This window comes from Pleurodeles waltl, chromosome 11, assembly GCF_031143425.1.
Source record: "Pleurodeles waltl isolate 20211129_DDA chromosome 11, aPleWal1.hap1.20221129, whole genome shotgun sequence".
Classification (NCBI taxonomy): Eukaryota; Metazoa; Chordata; class Amphibia; order Caudata; family Salamandridae; genus Pleurodeles; species Pleurodeles waltl.
In genome coordinates this window covers 68353409-68377005 of record NC_090450.1, presented here as the reverse complement: position 1 = coordinate 68377005, position 23597 = coordinate 68353409, and the positions used below count along the sequence as shown (strand labels likewise).

At 48.5% G+C, this 23597-nt stretch overlaps 1 protein-coding gene across 5 annotated transcripts in view; it reads left to right on the top strand.

Moving 5' to 3' along the window:
* GNB4 (G protein subunit beta 4) overlaps positions 1-23597 on the top strand; it is a 541779-nt gene that overhangs the window by 491294 nt on the left and 26888 nt on the right. The gene's annotated exons all lie outside the window — the stretch shown is intronic.

The window sequence follows — 23597 nt, the reverse complement described above, 5'->3', positions numbered from 1 at the left end:
GTTTCACGCATCCTCGTAGTGCCTGTTTCTGGCACTTCTCCGGGTGCTACCTGCTTCACCGAGGGCTCTTTATCTTGCTCGACGTCCCCTCTCTCTGCAGGTCCAATTTGCGACCTCCTGGTCCCTCCTGGGCCCCAGCAGCGTCCAAAAACGCCAAACGCACGATTTGCGTGTAGCAAGGCTTGTTGGCGTCCTTCCGGCGGGAAAACACTTCTGCACGACTCTCCAAGGCGAGAGGGATCCGTCCACCAAAGGGGAAGTCTCTAGCCCTTTTCGTTCCTGCAGAAACCTCAGCTTCTTCTGTCCAGTCGAAGCTTCTTTGCACCCGCAGCTGGCATTTCCTGGGCATCTGCCCATCTCCGACTTGCTTGTGACTTTTGGACTTGGTCCCCTTGTTCCACAGGTACCCTAGATTGGAAATCCACAGTTGTTGCATTGCTGGTTTGTGTCTTTCCTGCATTATTCCTCTAACACGACTCTTTTGTCCTTAGGGGAACTTTAGTGCACTTTGCACTCACTTTTCAGGGTCTTGGGGAGGGTTATTTTTCTAACTCTCACTATTTTCTAATAGTCCCAGCGACCCTCTACAAGGTCACATAGGTTTGGGGTCCATTCGTGGTTCGCATTCCACTTTTGGAGTATATGGTTTGTGTTGCCCCTATCCCTATGTTTCCCCATTGCATCCTATTGTAACTATACATTGTTTGCACTGTTTTCTAAGACTATACTGTATATTTTTGATATTGTGTATATATATCTTGTGTATATTTCCTATCCTCTCACTGAGGGTACACTCTAAGATACTTTGGCATATTGTCATAAAAATAAAGTACCTTTATTTTTAGTATAACTGTGTATTGTGTTTTCTTATGATATTGTGCATATGACACTAAGTGGTACTGTAGTAGCTTCACACGTCTCCTAGTTCAGCCTAAGCTGCTCTGCTAAGCTACCATTATCTATCAGCCTAAGCTGCTAGACACCCTATACACTAATAAGGGTTAACTGGGCCTGGTGCAAGGTGCAAGTACCCCTTGGTACTCACTACAAGCCAGTCCAGCCTCCTACATTGGTTGTGCAGTGGTGGGATAAGTGCTTGAGACTACTTACCACTCTTGTCATTGTACTTTTCATAAGAGAAAAATATACAAAACAAGGTCAGTGTATATACACATAGCCAAAAAGTTTTGCATTTCCTCTTTTCACTCTTTTCTAAGTGCTGAAAAGTACTCCTAAACTTTCAAAAAGTTCTTAAAAGTTTAAAAAGTTTTTTTCTGTCTTTCCAAAAAGTTCTGAAAACTTTTTTCTCTTTTTCTATCACTTTAACTCTCTCTAAAAAATGTCTGGCACAGGAAAAAATGTTGAACTGTCCAAACTTGCATATGATCACCTTAGCTGGAAAGGAGCAAGGAGTCTCTGCATAGAGAGAGGTTTGAGTGTAGGGAAGAATCCTTCCTTAGAACTGTTAATTAATATGCTTAGAGTACAGGATAAGGCCATAAGTGCCCAATCTGTAGAAAAAGTAGCTAATGGTTCTCAATCTGATCCAGGGACTCCCCCAGGAAAAGATTCAGGAAAGAAACTTCTCAGCCTGCCCATTACTAGACAGTCTAGCATAGTTGGTACAGAGGTTGAATCACACCATACTGATGGTGTGCTCTCACATTATACTGGTAGCCAAGCTGTTAGGGTGCCCTCTGTAAGGGACAGGTCTCCTTCTGTTCATTCCCATCATACCTCTGTATCTAGAAATGTCCCTCCCACCCACCCTGATGACAGATTGTTAGAAAGGGAGCTCAATAGATTGAGAGTGGAACAAGCCAGACTGAAGCTCAAGAAGCAACAGCTGGATTTGGATAGACAGTCTTTAGAATTAGAGAAGGGAAGACAGAAGTTGGGTTTAGATACCCATGGTGGCAGCAGCAGTATTCCCCATAGTCATCCTGCAAAAGAGCATGATTCCAGGAATCTGCACAAGATAGTTCCCCCTTATAAGGAGGGGGATGACATTAACAAGTGGTTTGCTGCACTTGAGAGGGCCTGTGCTGTACAGGATGTCCCTCAAAAGCAGTGGGCTGCTATCCTATGGCTATCATTTAGTGGAAAAGGTAGGGATAGGCTCCTTACTGTGAAAGAAAATGATGCCAATAATTTTACAGTTCTTAAGAATGCACTCCTGGATGGTTATGGCTTAACCACTGAACAGTACAGGATAAAGTTCAGAGAGACCAAAAAGGAGTCTTCACAAGACTGGGTTGATTTCATTGACCATTCAGTGAAGGCCTTGGAGGGGTGGTTACATGGCAGTAAAGTTACTGATTATGAAAGCCTGTATAACACAATCCTGAGAGAGCATATACTTAATAATTGTGTGTCTGATTTGTTGCACCAGTACCTGGTAGACTCTGATCTGACCTCTCCCCAAGAATTGGGAAAGAAGGCAGACAAATGGGTCAGAACAAGGGTGAACAGAAAAGTTCATTCAGGGGGTGACAAAGATGGCAATAAGAAGAAAGATGGTGAAAAATCTCAAGATAAGCATGGGGATAAGGGTAAAACCAAAGATCCCACTTCAAATCTTAAACAGTCTTCAGAGAGTGGGGATAAAACAAATTCTTCCTCTTCTTCCCAACCTGCACACATTAAAAAGCCTTAGTGCTTTGTGTGTAAAAATAGAGGCCATAGGCCAGGGGATAAGTCCTGTCCAGGTAAACCCCCTGAGCCTACCACCACTAATACATCAAGCTCTAGTGCCCCTAGCAGTAGTGGTACTAGTGGTGGGACTGCTGGCAACAGTCAAGCAAAGGGTGTAGTTGGGTTCACTTATGGGTCCATAGTGGAAACTGATGTAATCAGTCCCAAGACAGTTTCTGTCACACCTAGTGGCATTGGCCTTGCCACACTGGCTGCTTGTCCCCTTACAATGGATAAGTACAGGCAGACAGTTTCAATAAATGGTGTTGAGGCCTTGGCCTACAGGGACACAGGTGCCAGTTTCACTTTGGTGACTGAAAACCTAGTGCCTCCTGAACAACACATCATTGGACAACAGTATAAGATTATTGATGTCCATAACTCCACTAAGTTTCTTCCCTTAGCTATAATTCAGTTTAGTTGGGGTGGAGTTACTGGCCCTAAGCAGGTGGTGGTATCACCTAGCTTACCTGTAGACTGTCTCTTAGGTAATGACCTAGAGGCCTCAGGTTGGGCTGATGTAGAGTTTTATGCCCATGCAGCCATGCTGGGCATCCCTGAGGAATTGTTCCCTCTCATTTCAAGTGAAATGAAAAAGCAAAGGAGAGAAGGCCTGAAAACTCAGGATCCCTCTCCATCAACAGGTAAAAAGGGTATCACAGTATCCCCTAACCACCCTACCATTCAGGATACTATTCCTGTGGTGGGAGAAACCTCTCCTGGGGTGGCACCTGTTCCAAGGGAATCATCAGCTGGCAAAGCTGGACTCCCTGAGGTAGAAGTACCTCTCTGTGGGATAACTAACATTGGTGAGAAAAAGAGCACCATTTTAGTTAACATGGAGCATCCCTCCAACCCTCCCAGAGAAACTTTAGGGCAGAAACTCTGCACTGCCTCACAACACTTAGGACAGCATCCCTGCCCTAGTGTGGAGCTGATAGGACAGCATCCCTGCCCTGCTCCAACCCAAGAGAAACAGCATCCCTGTTCTCTCTTCCAGCCATATGGACAGTTTTTGCCCAGCTATGGCTTTTCTGAGACAGCATCCCTGTCTGGCATTTCCATCACTACAAATAGGTTCAGTGGACAATTCCCACTGCTCTAAACTAAAACTTACTGATAGAAACTCTAAAAATACATCTTCACATTGTTGCTTAGCTAAAAAACTTCAAACAGGGTGGTTTACATCCCCACAGGGAAGTAACCATATAGTGGATGATAAAGGGAGTAACCAGTCTATTGCAGAGCTACTCTCTACTTATCACCACTTAGACAATAAAGTCTCAACTGGCCAAGGTTAGCCTTATTGTCCTTCGTTTGGGGGGGGGTTGTGTGAGAAGGTAGCCTCTTTCTAGCCTTGTTACCCCCACTTTTGGCCTGTTTGTGAGTGTATGTCAGGGTGTTTGTCACTGTTTTCACTGTCTCACTGGGATCCTGATAGCCAGGCCTCAGTGCTCATAGTGAAAACACTATGGTTTCAGTATGTTTGTTATGTGTCACTGGGATCCTGCTGGTCAGGACCCCAGTGCTCATAGGTTTGTGGCCTATATGTATGTGTCACTGGGACCCTGTCACACAGGGCCCCAGTGCTCATAGGTGTGCATGTATATGTTCCCTGTGTGGTGCCTAACTGTCTCACTGAGGCTCTGCTAACCAGAACCTCAGTGGTTATGCTCTCTCATTACTTTCAAATTGTCACTAACAGGCTAGTGACCAATTTTACCAATTTACATTGGCTTACTGTGTAGGAAGTTGGCTCTGTATGTGCTATTTCAAAGTAAGGAATAGCATGCACAGAGTCCAAGGGTTCCCCTTAGAGGTAAAATAGTGGTAAAAATAGATAATACTAATGCTCTATTTTGTGGTAGTGTGGTCGAGCAGTAGGCTTATCCAAGGAGTAGTGTTAAGCATTTGTTGTACATACACATAGACAATAAATGAGGTACACACACTCAGAGACAAATCCAGCCAATAGGTTTTTGTATAGAAAAATATCTTTTCTTAGTTTATTTTGAGAACCACAGGTTCAAATTCTACATGTAATATCTCATTCGAAAGGTATTGCAGGTAAGTACTTTAGGAACTTTAAATCATCAAAATTGCATGTATACTTTTCAAGTTATTGACAAATAGCTGTTTTAAAAGTGGACACTTAGTGCAATTTTCACAGTTCCTAGGGGAGGTAAGTTTTGATTAGTTTTTCCAGGTAAGTAAGACACTTACAGGGTTCAGTTCTTGGTCCAAGGTAGCCCACCGTTGGGGGTTCAGAGCAACCCCAAAGTCACCACACCAGCAGCTCAGGGCCGGTCAGGTGCAGAGTTCAAAGTGGTGCCCAAAACACATAGGCTAGAATGGAGAGAAGGGGGTGCCCCGGTTCCGGTCTGCTTGCAGGTAAGTACCCGCGTCTTCGGAGGGCAGACCAGGGGGGTTTTGTAGGGCACCGGGGGGGACACAAGTCCACACAGAAATTTCACCCTCAGCGGCGCGGGGGCGGCCGGGTGCAGTGTAGAAACAAGCGTCGGGTTTGTAATGGAAGTCAATGGGAGATCTAGGGATCTCTTCAGCGCTGCAGGCAGGCAAGGGGGGGGTTCCTCGGGGAAACCTCCACTTGGTCAAGGGAGAGGGACTCCTGGGGGTCACTCCTCCAGTGAAAAGTCCGGTCCTTCAGGTCCTGGGGGCTGCGGGTGCAGGGTCTCTCCCAGGTGTCGGGACTTTGGGTTCAAGGAGTCGCGGTCAGGGGAAGCCTCGGGATTCCCTCTGCAGGCGGCGCTGTGGGGGCTCAGGGGGGACAGGTTTTGGTACTCACAGTATCAGAGTAGTCCTGGGGTCCCTCCTGAGGCGTCGGATCTCCACCAGCCGAGTCGGGGTCGCCGGGTGCAGTGTTGCAAGTCTCACGCTTCTTGCGGGGAGCTTGCAGGGATCTTTAAAGTTGCTGGAAACAAAGTTGCAGCTTTTCTTGGAGCAGGTCCGCTGTCCTCGGGAGTTTCTTGTCTTTTCGAAGCAGGGGCAGTCCTCAGAGGATGTCGAGGTCGCTGGTCCCTTCGGAAGGCGTCGCTGGAGCAGGATCTTTGGAAGGCAGGAGACAGGCCGGTGAGTTTCTGGAGCCAAGGCAGTTGTCGTCTTCGGGTCTTCCGCTGCAGGGGTTTTCAGCTGGGCAGTCCTTCTTCTTGTTGCAGGAATCTAATTTTCTAGGGTTCAGGGTAGCCCTTAAATACTAAATTTAAGGGCGTGTTTAGGTCTGGGGGGTTAGTAGCCAATGGCTACTAGCCCTGAGGGTGGGTACACCCTCTTTGTGCCTCCTCCCAAGGGGAGGGGGTCACAATCCTAACCCTATTGGGGGAATCCTCCATCTGCAAGATGGAGGATTTCTAAAAGTTAGAGTCACCTCAGCTCAGGACACCTTAGGGGCTGTCCTGACTGGCCAGTGACTCCTCCTTGTTATTCTCATTATTTTCTCCGGCCTTGCCGCCAAAAGTGGGGCCTGGCCGGAGGGGGCGGGCAACTCCACTAGCTGGAGTGTCCTGCTGGGTTGGCACAAAGGAGGTGAGCCTTTGAGGCTCACCGCCAGGTGTGACAATTCCTGCCTGGGAGAGGTGTTAGCATCTCCACCCAGTGCAGGCTTTGTTACTGGCCTCAGAGTGACAAAGGCACTCTCCCCATGGGGCCAGCAACATGTCTCGGTTTGTGGCAGGCTGCTAAAACTAGTCAGCCTACACAGATAGTCGGTTAAGTTTCAGGGGGCACCTCTAAGGTGCCCTCTGTGGTGTATTTTACAATAAAATGTACACTGGCATCAGTGTGCATTTATTGTGCTGAGAAGTTTGATACCAAACTTCCCAGTTTTCAGTGTAGCCATTATGGTGCTGTGGAGTTCGTGTTTGACAGACTCCCAGACCATATACTCTTATGGCTACCCTGCACTTACAATGTCTAAGGTTTTGTTTAGACACTGTAGGGGTACCATGCTCATGCACTGGTACCCTCACCTATGGTATAGTGCACCCTGCCTTAGGGCTGTAAGGCCTGCTAGAGGGGTGTCTTACCTATACTGCATAGGCAGTGAGAGGCTGGCATGGCACCCTGAGGGGAGTGCCATGTCGACTTACTCGTTTTGTCCTCACTAGCACACACAAGCTGGCAAGCAGTGTGTCTGTACTGAGTGAGAGGTCTCCAGGGTGGCATAAGACATGCTGCATCCCTTAGAGACCTTCCTTGGCATCAGGGCCCTTGGTACTAGAAGTACCAGTTACAAGGGACTTATCTGGATGCCAGGGTCTGCCAATTGTGGATACAAAAGTACAGGTTAGGGAAAGAACACTGGTGCTGGGGCCTGGTTAGCAGGCCTCAGCACACTTTCAATTGTAAACATAGCATCAGCAAAGGCAAAAAGTCAGGGGGCAACCATGCCAAGGAGGCATTTCCTTACACAACCCCCCCCCAAACGAAAGAGGATGAGACTAACCTTTCCCAAGAGAGTCTTCATTTTCTAAGTGGAAGAACCTGGAAAGGCCATCTGCATTGGCATGGGCAGTCCCAGGTCTGTGTTCCACTATAAAGTCCATTCCCTGTAGGGAGATGGACCACCTCAACAGTTTAGGATTTTCACCTTTCATTTGCATCAGCCATTTGAGAGGTCTGTGGTCAGTTTGAACTAGGAAGTGAGTCCCAAAGAGGTATGGTCTCAGCTTCTTCAGGGACCAAACCACAGCAAAGGCCTCCCTCTCAATGGCACTCCAACGCTGCTCCCTGGGGAGTAACCTCCTGCTAATGAAAGCAACAGGCTGGTCAAGGCCATCATCATTTGTTTGGGACAAAACTGCCCCTATCCCATGTTCAGAGGCATCAGTCTGCACAATGAACTGCTTAGAATAATCTGGAGCTTTGAGAACTGGTGCTGAGCACATTGCCTGTTTCAGGGTGTCAAAGGCCTGTTGGCAGTCCACAGTCCAGTTCACTTTCTTGGGCATTTTCTTGGAGGTGAGCTCAGTGAGGGCTGTCACAATGGATCCATATCCCTTCACAAACCTCCTGTAGTACCCAGTCAAGCCAAGGAATGCCCTGACTTGAGTCTGGGTTTTTGGAGCTACCCAGTCCAGAATAGTCTGGATCTTGGGTTGGAGTGGCTGAACTTGGCCTCCACCTACAAGGTGTCCCAAGTAAACCACAGTTCCCTGCCCTATCTGGCATTTGGATGCCTTGATAGAGAGGCCTGCAGACTGCAGAGCCTTCAAAACCTTCCTCAGGTGGACCAGGTGATCCTGCCAGGTGGAGCTAAAGACAGCAATATCATCAAGATAAGCTGTGCTAAAGGACTCCAAGCCAGCAAGGACTTGATTCACCAACCTTTGGAAGGTGGCAGGGGCATTCTTTAAACCAAAGGGCATAACAGTAAACTGATAATGCCCATCAGGTGTGGAGAATGCTGTCTTTTCTTTTGCTCCAGGTGCCATTTTTATTTGCCAGTACCCTGCTGTCAAGTCAAAGGTACTTAGAAATTTGGCAGCACCTAATTTATCAATGAGCTCATCAGCTCTTGGAATTGGATGGGCATCTGTCTTGGTGACAGAATTGAGCCCTCTGTAGTCCACACAAAACCTCATCTCTTTCTTTCCATCTTTGGTGTGAGGTTTGGGGACTAAGACCACTGGGCTAGCCCAGGGGCTGTCAGAGCGCTCAATCACTCCCAATTCCAGCATCTTGTGGACTTCCACCTTGATGCTTTCCTTAACATGGTCAGACTGTCTGAAGATTTTGTTCTTGACAGGCATGCTGTCTCCTGTGTCCACATCATGGGTACACAGGTGGGTCTGACCAGGGGTTAGGGAGAAAAGCTCAGGAAACTGTTGTAGGACTCTCCTACAATCAGCCTGCTGTTGGCCAGAGAGGGTGTCTGAGTAGATCACTCCATCTACTGTGCCATCTTTTGGGTCTGATGACAGAAGATCAGGGAGAGGTTCACTCTCTGCCTCCTGATCCTCATCTGTTACCATTAACAGATTCACATCAGCCCTGTCATGGAAGAGCTTAAGGCGGTTCACATGGATCACCCTCTTGGGGCTCCTGCTTGTGCCCAGGTCCACCAAGTAGGTGACCTGACTCTTCCTCTCTAGTACTGGGTAAGGGCCACTCCATTTGTCCTGGAGTGCCCTGGGAGCCACAGGCTCCAGAACCCAGACTTTCTGCCCTGGTTGGAACTCAACCAGTGCAGCCTTTTGGTCATACCAAAACTTCTGGAGTTGTTGGCTGGCCTCAAGGTTTTTGGTTGCCTTTTCCATGTACTCTGCCATTCTAGAGCGAAGGCCAAGTACATAGTCCACTATGTCCTGTTTAGGCTCATGGAGAGGTCTCTCCCAGCCTTCTTTAACAAGGGCAAGTGGTCCCCTTACAGGATGACCAAACAGAAGTTCAAAGGGTGAGAACCCTACTCCCTTCTGTGGTACCTCCCTGTAAGCGAAAAGCAGACATGGCAGGAGGACATCCCATCTCCTTTTGAGTTTTTCTGGGAGCCCCATGATCATGCCCTTTAATGTCTTGTTGAATCTCTCAACTAAGCCATTAGTTTGTGGATGGTAAGGTGTAGTGAATTTATAAGTCACTCCACACTCATTCCACATGTGCTTTAGGTATGCTGACATGAAGTTGGTACCTCTGTCAGACACCACCTCCTTAGGGAAACCCACTCTGGTAAAGATACCAATGAGGGCCTTGGCTACTGCAGGGGCAGTAGTCGACCTAAGGGGAATAGCTTCAGGATACCTGGTAGCATGATCCACTACTACCAGGATATACATATTTCCTGAGGCTGTGGGAGGTTCCAGTGGACCAACTATGTCCACACCCACTCTTTCAAAGGGCACCCCCACCACTGGAAGTGGAATGAGGGGGGCCTTTGGATGCCCACCTGTCTTACCACTGGCTTGACAGGTGGGGCAGGAGAGGCAAAACTCCTTAACCATGTTGGACATATTGGGCCAGTAGAAGTGGTTGACTAACCTCTCCCACGTCTTGGTTTGTCCCAAATGTCCAGCAAGGGGAATGTCATGGGCCAACGTTAGGATGAACTCTCTGAACAGCTGAGGCACTACCACTCTCCTAGTGGCACCAGGTTTGGGGTCTCTGGCCTCAGTGTACAGGAGCCCATCTTCCCAATAGACCCTATGTGTTCCATTTTTCTTGCCTTTGGACTCTTCAGCAGCTTGCTGCCTAAGGCCTTCAAGAGAGGGACAGGTTTCTTGTCCCTTACACAGCTCTTCCCTTGAGGGTCCCCCTGGGCCTAAGAGCTCAACCTGATAAGGTTCAAGCTCCAAAGGCTCAGTTCCCTCAGAGGGCAGAACTTCTTCCTGAGAAGAGAGGTTCCCTTTCTTTGGCTGTGTTGCAGTTGGTTTCCCAACTGACTTTCCTGTTCTCTTGGTAGGCTGGGCCATTTTTCCAGACTCCAGCTCTACTTTTTCACCCTGTGCCTTGCACTGTGCTCTGGTTTTCACACACACCAGTTCAGGGATACCCAGCATTGCTGCATGGGTTTTTAGCTCTACCTCAGCCCATGCTGAGGACTCCAGGTCATTTCCAAGCAGACAGTCCACTGGGATATTTGAGGAGACCACCACCTGTTTCAGGCCATTGACCCCTCCCCATTCTAAAGTAACCATTGCCATGGGATGTACTTTTCTCTGATTGTCAGCGTTGGTGACTGTGTAAGTTTTTCCAGTCAGGTATTGGCCAGGGGAAACCAGTTTCTCTGTCACCATGGTGACACTGGCACCTGTATCCCTCAGGCCCTCTATTCTAGTCCCATTAATTAAGAGTTGCTGTCTGTATTTTTGCATGTTAGGCGGCCAGACAGCTAGTGTGGCTAAATCCACCCCACCCTCAGAAACTAGAGTAGCTTCAGTGTGGACCCTGATTTGCTCTGGGCACACTGTTGATCCCACTTGGAGACTAGCCATACCAGTGTTACCTGGATGGGAGTTTGGAGTGGAACCTTTCTTGGGACAGGCCTTGTCTCCAGTTTGGTGTCCATGCTGTTTACAGCTATGACACCAGGCCTTTTTGGGATCAAAGTTTTTACCCTTGTACCCATTGTTTTGTGAAGAGGCTCTGGGCCCACCCTCCTGTGCAGGTTTTTGGGGGCCTGTAGAAGACTCTTTACTATTTTTAGTTTTGGTTGTCTCATCACCCTTCTGCTGGGGAGTCTTTGTGACCCCTTTCTTTTGGTCACCCCCTGTTGAAGTCTTGGACACCCTTGTCTTGACCCAATGGTCCGCCTTCTTTCCCAATTCTTGGGGAGAAATTGGTCCTAGGTCTACCAGATGCTGATGCAGTTTATCATTGAAACAATTACTTAACAGGTGTTCTTTCACAAATAAATTGTACAGCCCATCATAATTACTTACACCACTGCCTTGAATCCAACCATCTAGTGTTTTCACTGAGTAGTCAACAAAGTCAACCCAGGTCTGGCTCGAGGATTTTTGAGCCCCCCTGAACCTAATCCTGTACTCCTCAGTGGAGAATCCAAAGCCCTCAATCAGGGTACCCTTCATGAGGTCATAAGATTCTGCATCTTGTCCAGAGAGTGTGAGGAGTCTATCCCTACACTTTCCTGTGAACATTTCCCAAAGGAGAGCACCCCAGTGAGATTTGTTCACTTTTCTGGTTACACAAGCCCTCTCAAAAGCTGTGAACCATTTGGTGATGTCATCACCATCTTCATATTTAGTTACAATCCCTTTGGGGATTTTCAACATGTCAGGAGAATCTCTGACCCTATTTATATTGCTGCCACCATTGATGGGTCCTAGGCCCATCTCTTGTCTTTCCCTCTCTATGGCTAGGATCTGTCTTTCCAAAGCCAATCTTTTGGCCATCCTGGCTAACTGGATGTCCTCTTCACTGGAGTTATCCTCAGTGATTTCAGAGTTGTTGGTCCCTCCTGTGAGGGAACCAGCATCTCTGACTATTATTTGTGGAGTCAGGGCTTGAGAAGCCCTGCTCTCCCTAAGTAGGACTGGAGGGGGGGAATTTCCCTCCAAGTCACTATCTTCATCCTCTGAGTTGCCATCCTCAGAGGGGTTGGCCTTTTCAAACTCTGCCAAAAGCTCCTGGAGCTGTACTTTGGTAGGTTTGGGGCCCATTGCTATTTTCTTTAGTTTACAGAGTGACCTTAGCTCTCTCATCTGTAGATGGAGGTAAGGTGTGGTGTCGAGTTCCACCACATTCACATCTGTGCTAGACATTATGCTTCTAAAAGTTGGAATACTTTTTAAGAAACTAAAACTGGTTCTAGAATCTAATTCAAACTTTTAACAAACTTTTAAACTCTAAAAGAAATGCTAACCAGGATCTAACACAAGGCCCTAGCAGGTCTTTTAAGAATTTAGAAAACTTTTCAAATTGCAAAAATCAATTTCTAATGACAATTTTGGAATTTGTCGTGTGATCAGGTATTGGCTGAGTAGTCCAGCAAATGCAAAGTCTTGTACCCCACCGCTGATCCACCAATGTAGGAAGTTGGCTCTGTATGTGCTATTTCAAAGTAAGGAATAGCATGCACAGAGTCCAAGGGTTCCCCTTAGAGGTAAAATAGTGGTAAAAATAGATAATACTAATGCTCTATTTTGTGGTAGTGTGGTCGAGCAGTAGGCTTATCCAAGGAGTAGTGTTAAGCATTTGTTGTACATACACATAGACAATAAATGAGGTACACACACTCAGAGACAAATCCAGCCAATAGGTTTTTGTATAGAAAAATATCTTTTCTTAGTTTATTTTGAGAACCACAGGTTCAAATTCTACATGTAATATCTCATTCGAAAGGTATTGCAGGTAAGTACTTTAGGAACTTTAAATCATCAAAATTGCATGTATACTTTTCAAGTTATTGACAAATAGCTGTTTTAAAAGTGGACACTTAGTGCAATTTTCACAGTTCCTAGGGGAGGTAAGTTTTGATTAGTTTTTCCAGGTAAGTAAGACACTTACAGGGTTCAGTTCTTGGTCCAAGGTAGCCCACCGTTGGGGGTTCAGAGCAACCCCAAAGTCACCACACCAGCAGCTCAGGGCCGGTCAGGTGCAGAGTTCAAAGTGGTGCCCAAAACACATAGGCTAGAATGGAGAGAAGGGGGTGCCCCGGTTCCGGTCTGCTTGCAGGTAAGTACCCGCGTCTTCGGAGGGCAGACCAGGGGGGTTTTGTAGGGCACCGGGGGGGACACAAGTCCACACAGAAATTTCACCCTCAGCGGCGCGGGGGCGGCCGGGTGCAGTGTAGAAACAAGCGTCGGGTTTGTAATGGAAGTCAATGGGAGATCTAGGGATCTCTTCAGCGCTGCAGGCAGGCAAGGGGGGGGTTCCTCGGGGAAACCTCCACTTGGTCAAGGGAGAGGGACTCCTGGGGGTCACTCCTCCAGTGAAAAGTCCGGTCCTTCAGGTCCTGGGGGCTGCGGGTGCAGGGTCTCTCCCAGGTGTCGGGACTTTGGGTTCAAGGAGTCGCGGTCAGGGGAAGCCTCGGGATTCCCTCTGCAGGCGGCGCTGTGGGGGCTCAGGGGGGACAGGTTTTGGTACTCACAGTATCAGAGTAGTCCTGGGGTCCCTCCTGAGGCGTCGGATCTCCACCAGCCGAGTCGGGGTCGCCGGGTGCAGTGTTGCAAGTCTCACGCTTCTTGCGGGGAGCTTGCAGGGATCTTTAAAGTTGCTGGAAACAAAGTTGCAGCTTTTCTTGGAGCAGGTCCGCTGTCCTCGGGAGTTTCTTGTCTTTTCGAAGCAGGGGCAGTCCTCAGAGGATGTCGAGGTCGCTGGTCCCTTCGGAAGGCGTCGCTGGAGCAGGATCTTTGGAAGGCAGGAGACAGGCCGGTGAGTTTCTGGAGCCAAGGCAGTTGTCGTCTTCGGGTCTTCCGCTGCAGGGGTTTTCAGCTGGGCAGTCCTTCTTCTTGTTGCAGGAATCTAATTTTCTAGGGTTCAGGGTAGCCCTTAAATACTAAATTTAAGGGCGTGTTTAGGTCTGGGGGGTTAGTAGCCAATGGCTACTAGCCCTGAGGGTGGGTACACCCTCTTTGTGCCTCCTCCCAAGGGGAGGGGGTCACAATCCTAACCCTATTGGGGGAATCCTCCATCTGCAAGATGGAGGATTTCTAAAAGTTAGAGTCACCTCAGCTCAGGACACCTTAGGGGCTGTCCTGACTGGCCAGTGACTCCTCCTTGTTATTCTCATTATTTTCTCCGGCCTTGCCGCCAAAAGTGGGGCCTGGCCGGAGGGGGCGGGCAACTCCACTAGCTGGAGTGTCCTGCTGGGTTGGCACAAAGGAGGTGAGCCTTTGAGGCTCACCGCCAGGTGTGACAATTCCTGCCTGGGAGAGGTGTTAGCATCTCCACCCAGTGCAGGCTTTGTTACTGGCCTCAGAGTGACAAAGGCACTCTCCCCATGGGGCCAGCAACATGTCTCGGTTTGTGGCAGGCTGCTAAAACTAGTCAGCCTACACAGATAGTCGGTTAAGTTTCAGGGGGCACCTCTAAGGTGCCCTCTGTGGTGTATTTTACAATAAAATGTACACTGGCATCAGTGTGCATTTATTGTGCTGAGAAGTTTGATACCAAACTTCCCAGTTTTCAGTGTAGCCATTATGGTGCTGTGGAGTTCGTGTTTGACAGACTCCCAGACCATATACTCTTATGGCTACCCTGCACTTACAATGTCTAAGGTTTTGTTTAGACACTGTAGGGGTACCATGCTCATGCACTGGTACCCTCACCTATGGTATAGTGCACCCTGCCTTAGGGCTGTAAGGCCTGCTAGAGGGGTGTCTTACCTATACTGCATAGGCAGTGAGAGGCTGGCATGGCACCCTGAGGGGAGTGCCATGTCGACTTACTCGTTTTGTCCTCACTAGCACACACAAGCTGGCAAGCAGTGTGTCTGTACTGAGTGAGAGGTCTCCAGGGTGGCATAAGACATGCTGCATCCCTTAGAGACCTTCCTTGGCATCAGGGCCCTTGGTACTAGAAGTACCAGTTACAAGGGACTTATCTGGATGCCAGGGTCTGCCAATTGTGGATACAAAAGTACAGGTTAGGGAAAGAACACTGGTGCTGGGGCCTGGTTAGCAGGCCTCAGCACACTTTCAATTGTAAACATAGCATCAGCAAAGGCAAAAAGTCAGGGGGCAACCATGCCAAGGAGGCATTTCCTTACATACTGGAACACCCTTATAATTCCCTAGTATATGGTACTGAGGTACCCAGGGTATTGGGGTTCCAGGAGATCCCTATGGGCTGCAGCAATTCTTTTGCCACCCATAGGGAGCTCTGACAATTCTTACACAGGCCTGCCACTGCAGCCTGAGTGAAATAACGTCCACGTTATTTCACAGCCATTTTACACTGCACTTAAGTAACTTATAAGTCACCTATATGTCTAACCTTTACCTGGTAAAGGTTAGGTGCAAAGTTACTTAGTGTGAGGGCACCCTGGCACTAGCCAAGGTGCCCCCACATTGTTCAGAGCCAATTCCCTGAACTTTGTGAGTGCGGGGACACCATTACACGCGTGCACTACATATAGGTCACTACCTATATGTAGCTTCACCATGGTAACTCCGAATATGGCCATGTAACATGTCTATGATCATGGAATTGCCCCCTCTATGCCATCCTGGCATAGTTGGCACAATCCCACGATCCCAGTGGTCTGTAGCACAGACCCTGGTACTGCCAAACTGCCCTTCCTGGGGTTTCACTGCAGCTGCTGCTGCTGCCAACCCCTCAGACAGGCATCTGCCCTCCTGGGGTCCAGCCAGGCCTGGCCCAGGATGGCAGAACAAAGAACTTCCTCTGAGAGAGGGTGTGACACCCTCTCCCTTTGGAAAATGGTGTGAAGGCAGGGGAGGAGTAGCCTCCCCCAGCCTCTGGAAATGCTTTGTTGGGCACAGAGGTGCCCAATTCTGCATAAGCCAGTCTACACCAGTTCAGGGACCCCTTAGCCCCTGCTCTGGCGCGAAACTGGACAAAGGAAAGGGGAGTGACCACTCCCCTGACCTGCACCTCCCCTGGGAGGTGTCCAGAGCTCCTCCAGTGTGCTCCAGACCTCTGCCATCTTGGAAACAGAGGTGCTGCTGGCACACTGGACTGCTCTGAGTGGCCAGTGCCACCAGGTGACGTCAGAGACTCCTGCTGATAGGCTCCTTCAGGTGTTAGTAGCCTTTCCTCTCTCCTAGGTAGCCAAACCCTCTTTTCTGGCTATTTAGGGTCTCTGTCTCTGGGGAAACTTTAGATAACGAATGCATGAGCTCAGCCGAGTTCCTCTGCATCTCCCTCTTCACCTTCTGATAAGGAATCAACCGCTGACCGCGCTGGAAGCCTGCAAACCTGCAACATAGTAGCAAAGACGACTACTGCAACTCTGTAACGCTGATCCTGCCGCCTTCTCGACTGTTTTCCTGCTTGTGCATGCTGTGGGGGTAGTCTGCCTCCTCTCTGCACCAGAAGCTCCGAAGAAATCTCCCGTGGGTCGACGGAATCTTCCCCCTGCAACCGCAGGCACCAAAAAGCTGCATTACCGGTCCCTTGGGTCTCCTCTCAGCACGACGAGCGAGGTCCCTCGAATCCAGCGACGCTGTCCAAGTGACCCCCACAGTCCAGTGACTCTTCAGCCCAAGTTTGGTGGAGGTAAGTCCTTGCCTCACCTCGCTGGGCTGCATTGCTGGGAACCGCGACTTTGCAGCTACTCCGGCCCCTGTGCACTTCCGGCGGAAATCCTTCGTGCACAGCCAAGCCTGGGTCCACGGCACTCTAACCTGCATTGCACGACTTTCTAAGTTGGTCTCCGGCGACGTGGGACTCCTTTGTGCAACTTCGGCGAGCACCGTTTCACGCATCCTCGTAGTGCCTGTTTCTGGCACTTCTCCGGGTGCTACCTGCTTCAGCGAGGGCTCTTTATCTTGCTCGACGTCCCCTCTCTCTGCAGGTCCAATTTGCGACCTCCTGGTCCCTCCTGGGCCCCAGCAGCGTCCAAAAACGCCAAACGCACGATTTGCGTGTAGCAAGGCTTGTTGGCGTCCTTCCGGCGGGAAAACACTTCTGCACGACTCTCCAAGGCGAGAGGGATCCGTCCACCAAAGGGGAAGTCTCTAGCCCTTTTCGTTCCTGCAGAAACCTCAGCTTCTTCTGTCCAGTCGAAGCTTCTTTGCACCCGCAGCTGGCATTTCCTGGGCATCTGCCCATCTCCGACTTGCTTGTGACTTTTGGACTTGGTCCCCTTGTTCCACAGGTACCCTAGATTGGAAATCCACAGTTGTTGCATTGCTGGTTTGTGTCTTTCCTGCATTATTCCTCTAACACGACTCTTTTGTCCTTAGGGGAACTTTAGTGCACTTTGCACTCACTTTTCAGGGTCTTGGGGAGGGTTATTTTTCTAACTCTCACTATTTTCTAATAGTCCCAGCGACCCTCTACAAGGTCACATAGGTTTGGGGTCCATTCGTGGTTCGCATTCCACTTTTGGAGTATATGGTTTGTGTTGCCCCTATCCCTATGTTTCCCCATTGCATCCTATTGTAACTATACATTGTTTGCACTGTTTTCTAAGACTATACTGCATATTTTTGATATTGTGTATATATATCTTGTGTATATTTCCTATCCTCTCACTGAGGGTACACTCTAAGATACTTTGGCATATTGTCATAAAAATAAAGTACCTTTATTTTTAGTATAACTGTGTATTGTGTTTTCTTATGATATTGTGCATATGACACTAAGTGGTACTGTAGTAGCTTCACACGTCTCCTAGTTCAGCCTAAGCTGCTCTGCTAAGCTACCATTATCTATCAGCCTAAGCTGCTAGACACCCTATACACTAATAAGGGATAACTGGGCCTGGTGCAAGGTGCAAGGTGCAAGTACCCCTTGGTACTCACTACAAGCCAGTCCAGCCTCCTACACCCCCCTGGTCTGCTCCCTGAGGACGCAGGTACTTACCTGCCAGCAGACCGGAACCGGAGCCCACCCTGTCTCCATAGGCGCCTATATTATTTGAGCCTTACTTTGACCTCTGCACCTGACCGGCCCGGAGTTGCTGGTGTTGGGTGTTTGGGGTTGACTGAAACCCCCAACGGTGGGCTGCCTATGCTTAGACTGAACTTGTAAGTGCTTTACTTACCTGAAAAACTAAATGTACTTACCTCCCCCAGGAACTCAGAATTTTGCACTGTCCACTTTTAAAATAGCTTATTGACAATTTTGACAAAACTGTGTACATTACTGTTTTACTTTAAAGTTCTATACTTACCTATGTAAAGTACCTTACAATATATGCATTTACTTGAAATCTGAATCTTGTGGTTCCAAAATAAATTCAGAAAATAATATTTTTCTATATTAAAACCTATTGGCCTGGAGTTAAGTCTTTGAGTATGTGTTCTCATTTATTGCCTGTGTGTACAACAAATGCTTAACACAGCCCTCTGGTAAGCCTAACTGCTCGACCACACTACCACAAATAGAGCATTAGTATTATCTCTTAGTGCCATTATCAACCTCTAAGTGGAACCCCTGGATTCTGTGCACACTGTCTCTCACTTTGAGATAGTACATACAGAGCCAGCTTCCTACAGGTTGTATATAGGTGCCACCCCGGCATGCTGTTGTCATTTCTTTTCTTTCTGTTACAGCCTATACGCAGATCCAGAGAAGAGCTACCCTCAGTCGCTTTTTCACTGACCTTTCAGCCCTTTTGTTGAATTTTGACTACTTGGTGCATCAAGATGTCTTCCCGTAAACCCGTATTCCAGCTGTGTGATTCCTCTCACCGCATGATGCCTGTGATGGTTTCACACCTCGTGTGCTTCTGGTGTCTGGAGTGCGACCACAATTCGAAGTCGTGCTCCGAGTGCCGGGCCATGAACCTGAAGGCTTTGAGGAAGCAGTCCCTAAAGCTCCAGACGGCCCGATGCTCAGCTCTGAGTCACTACCGGTCATAAGACCGCTCGCGGAGCCGCCGCCACTCATCGCACTCAAAGTTCTCCGGACATTTGGGTCGCAAGAAGTTGTCGTCTAAGAAGAATAATAAATGTTCAGCTTCACCCCGTCACTCAGATGATGCCACACAGGAGGCGCATCGTTCTTTTAGACCTCAGTCCTTATAGCCTGCTTCTGGGTCGGCCCGTGCCTCCCTGAGTTTCAGGAGCTGGAGCAACCCCTGCCCAACTCAGAGTTTTATGAGGCCATGCACCTTATCTTTGGGCAGGCTGACCCTCCTTGGGCCCAATAGGGTCGGCAGGGGCCCCCTCGTTTTCCACGCTGGCTGCATCGGCCCCTGCTCCAGAGGCCACCCTAGGGTCCGTTACCAGATCCGAGCTGATGACGGTCATGCCATTGTGACCTTCCCTAGTGGAGGTACAGAAGTCAGCGCTCCCAACGTCGTTCGGGCCCACAATCTACGTCGACCCCATACTCATTCCCGGAGCCGGAACCACGTTGCCCGATGTTGATTGAGACTTAAATGAAGATTTCATTCCCCAGGTTGGATCCTGACTCTTGTGCCCATGGGTACGGTAAGAGTATGGAGGAGTCACTGGACCCTCTGGAATACCAGCTTGAGGATGCTTACCATGGACAGGGCTCAAAAATTGGGTGAAGCCAATGGTTTAGACACCTTCTTTGACTCCGGCATGCTTTTTCCCCCCCTACCGTGGCTGCAGAGGAGGGAGCCTCATACTCAATGGTGGTGCGAAAAGCGGCTGAGGTCCTGGGTCTCCAGCTGCCTTCCGGGGCGGACAGGACTAACCTCCTGACTGAGGTACTTCAACCCGGGGCTTTCACATGTGAACCCCTTTTGCCCTTCAATAAAGCCCTCACTGATGTCCTGGTGGGGGATGTGGTCTAAACCCAGCACAAGGGCTCCTGTCAGTAGGCCAATTGCCCGCCGCCATAGGCCTGCGCCTAACGACCTTAAATTCCTGACCCAACGCCCTACGCCTGAGAGTCTAGTCTTCCCGGCTTCTTCCGCTTCTGGTGCATTCCATTCCGGACGGGGAATCAAAAAGACTGGACTAACTTGGGAAGAAGATGTTTTCTTCCTCCAGTCTGGCATTGCGGTCCGTGAACACCACATGCCTTTTGGACCTCTACTCACATACTTTATGGGATATGGTCACAGAGGTGCTGCCACAGGTCCTGGAGGAGGCCGGGCCACTTTTCCCAAGCTATTGCTGACTGGAGGGATGCAGCCTAATTCACGATTCGTTGTGGGCTGGACACGACCGACTCACTGGGCAGATCAGTTGCGTCGACGGTGGTCTTTTGGCACCACACTTGTTTGAGGATGTCTGGCTTTTCAAGGTTGTCCAGCAATCGCTTATGGACATGCCCTCTGATGGCATCCGTCTCTTTGGAGATAAATTGTCTCTCAAGCGCTTTAAAAAGTCCCGGACTACGGCTCGGTCCCCTAGCCTCCCAGCTGCTCTTCAACACCCCCCTTGGCCCGCTTTTCACCCCATTAGTGGCTGGGGGAGTGGCACCCAACTGCGTCCATTTCCCTCCAGCCAATGCGCCGCACATGCTTCCCGGCCTTATCATGGATGAGGACGTGGGATCCAACGTTCCTATGGATCAGGGAGCAAGTGGTCAACCCAGTCCAACCTGCAGCCTTCAAACCTTCCTAGTCTGTCACCCCAAGAACGGGGAGGGATGAGTGGGTCAGTAAGGAATCCGCAACTAGAATATGTCTCTACCAGATAATTTGTTACTGAAGGTAAGTAACTTGTTCATATAGTAATTAATTACCAGAATATCCGGATTTCTATATGCGCTCAGAAAGACTAATTAAAAGGTGATAAAAGAGATGCTTTATATACTTTGAGGGGTAGGCAGGTGGAAATCATGATCATAGTTCCTTTGCCTTTCCCTCAATCGGATTTTATGGCATCCGTGCACAATGATGTAAAACCATCTACATCAAAAGACTTTGTAAGCCATGTTTCCTGTAAGCAAATTAACTATGCCCCCCTTTGCAAATTTAGCCCAGGGGTGTTTTAAGTGTGTATTAGCCAAACCAGCTACATGCCATGATACTAATAATAATTCCGATACGCCTTCCTCATAGTTGGAAAGTGTGTTTGCCCCCTCAATCATTTCGTTTTTACTTTGATGAGCTGTTACAATCCCAAGGTCACTTGTAGGGATAATCCTATTGGTTTGAGTAAGTCATTCATTTTGGTCCACTAATGATAATTGAGGGAGTTGGAATTGGCTTGACTTTCAGGGTTTTCAAATTCAGTTGCCTCACATTTAGTAGAAATCAGATGTTGAAGACTTGAAAGAATGTATTCCACCGTAGATGTGTGTCTGAAGTTCGGCATAATACATTCTCCTTATAGTGTCGTCTTCGTTAGCCCTATCCATTTAGATCTTCTAACTTTTAGAGTTTCCTCAAAGAAAGTATTCAACGTGGGCGTCCTTTGTGCTAACCAATTTACAATTTTGTTTTTAAGCTCACCCCAGATTCCCTTTTTGTGGGAGTCAAGGCAGGAGCATCTGTTAAGATTACAACATAGGGTATGGATCCTGGTTGAAACTGGATAGCATCCATAGATAGGGAGTGGCTTTGGCCCAAACAGGTTTGTTGCCCTCTAGATATTCCACAAGAGACTTTTCTGGAGGCCTCACTTTGGGCTATTACCCTAAGCCTATTTTTGGTTTGCCCCATGATTGGATCAACTTCCAGTATAGGGCCCATGTTAGACAAATTGGTAGTGAGGGTCTGGTGTTGTGCACTTTAATAAGTCCTCTATCGTCCATACTTCCTTCTATTTCAGTAGATGTTTCTCCTCTCTCTTGGGGCAATGGACACATATTTTGAGTTTTTTGTAACAAGTCCAAGATATTCATCATCCCGATTTCTAGTTTTTCAAGTCTTCTAATTATCCCTTGTAGGGCCATCTTTAGCGTTCCACCATATTTTTAACTTTGCCAATGAATGGTTGGAGATCAGGCTCGGGCCCTGTATATTAACCTCTTCATTTATATTACATATTCTCATTCCCCTTTTCTTTTTCGCTGTTAAGGACACGCCAGTGAGGTTGAAAGATTCCAATTTGAGAGAGAGAATTATATGTGACACATAGATTATTATTAGGATTGGGATGCTTTTGGAGAAACAATTGTACTTCTAGAGGGTTAGACTGACCAACCATAGATTCTTCTACCATAATTAATTCCTCTGTAACTGCTTGTTGCGTATCTTCTAATCTTTCCTCCACACGTACTATCTCCTTGTTAATCATGCTCATTTCTCCTGATTAGTTTGTAATTGAGCCTGAAGTGGCCATGAGATTGGCTTTAGGGGGAGTTTTGGTAAAGTTTTCCTTTTGGCCATTTTATGAAATCTAAATAAAGTATTAAGGTAATAGAAAGTTGCACTTCCTTCGCTTAAACCGGTGGATGAAAGGGTGGTGGCCCAACATCAGATGGCAACGAACAGGCACAGACGGGTCGCTAGTGGCCCAGTTGTATCCCGCGCTGCTGGCCTCTGTGCTGGCTTAAGTGTGCCCCACTGAACTTTCTGCTGCCTTAAGTGCACCGACCTGCATGTTCCGAGCAGTATCCTCTGCCACAGGGATGCTGGAAAGCGTAGTCCTGGCCCCCTCCTTGCGTGGCAAGGTGTTGGTGTTCCGCACGTCACGCGCTGCAGGGCTCTCTGCTGCCTTAAGTGTACTCATCCATCCCATTCAGAGCCGACTCCCGTGCCACAGGAATGCTGGGAAGTGTAGTCCTGGCCCTCTCCTGGTGCGACAGGCTGCTGATGCAAAGTATGCATTTAAGTCATTAAGGAACGTGAAACGTTTGCCTTTATGCTTAGGTAGGAATCTAATGTTTAATAGTATTGTATTGAGTGCTCTTGCAGAACGAAATCTCTTCTAGATTCATATGCTTTGACAATCTCGCCATCTAGTGGGTGGGTCTGTACGCATCCTCGTTGCTTCCAAAAGTTTGTTAGTTTGTGGTTTGGTCGTCGACATGGGCGGAGCCCCTATATGTCGACCGTAATCCCACAATGCCAGTGTGCGTGCCCACCTTCTTCTAAGATTCTTTATTTACATTGTTGGGTTCAGGGGTGCATGGGAGAGCTTGCAATGCTTTTTGATGGAGGTTGTCGATCACTCCTCAAAGAACCAAAGAAAACAGTCAAGAGAACAGAGATCCACGCTGGAGAGCATTTTTTTGGGCATTTGTCTGGACAGATCAACATCTGTGAAAAGTTTCTTGGTTCCTTAACGCCATTTATAGCATGAACACAATCTTCTAATTTTGCCAGACTTGCCACGGAAAGTTCACTCTGAACGACAAACGTTCAGTCTGTATGTTCTGCTTTCCTCCAGACCATACGTTGGCAGACAATGTTCTGTGCTCTGTTTTAAACTGAAAACCCTAGTCCACAGGGACAAGATTCTTCGGGCACAGTGGGTGAGCACAGACATGGCAGGTGGAGATGGAGAATCAAAGTAAGGATGCTTTGCGGATGGAGGAGAAGGGTTTCCCCAAATAAGTAAAGACACTGTAGGCCCAGGGGGGAGCACGAAGGCTTGAAGTACGAGGTGTACGAGGTTTACACTGTAAAGACCCTAGGCCCACAGTGCCACATGCCCTAAGACACCTGATTCGTCGAAAGAATAGACAGTCAGCCATATGTCCAAGCTGCAGAAGCACGACTCTTTGAGCAATAACCCAGAGTCACTCAAAGCGAATCCCTCAACGCGAAGAGGTTAGCAGCCGAAGAAGCACAAAACATTTTCCATCCTATCGGTAAAGAAAACCTTGCCGGTAGGGATCGCTGAAAGGCACCGTTTCGTCTTCCAAGGATGCTCGAGTGCGGAGGGGGAAGGAGGTACGGGCGCCCTTGAAGGAGAAGGCTCATG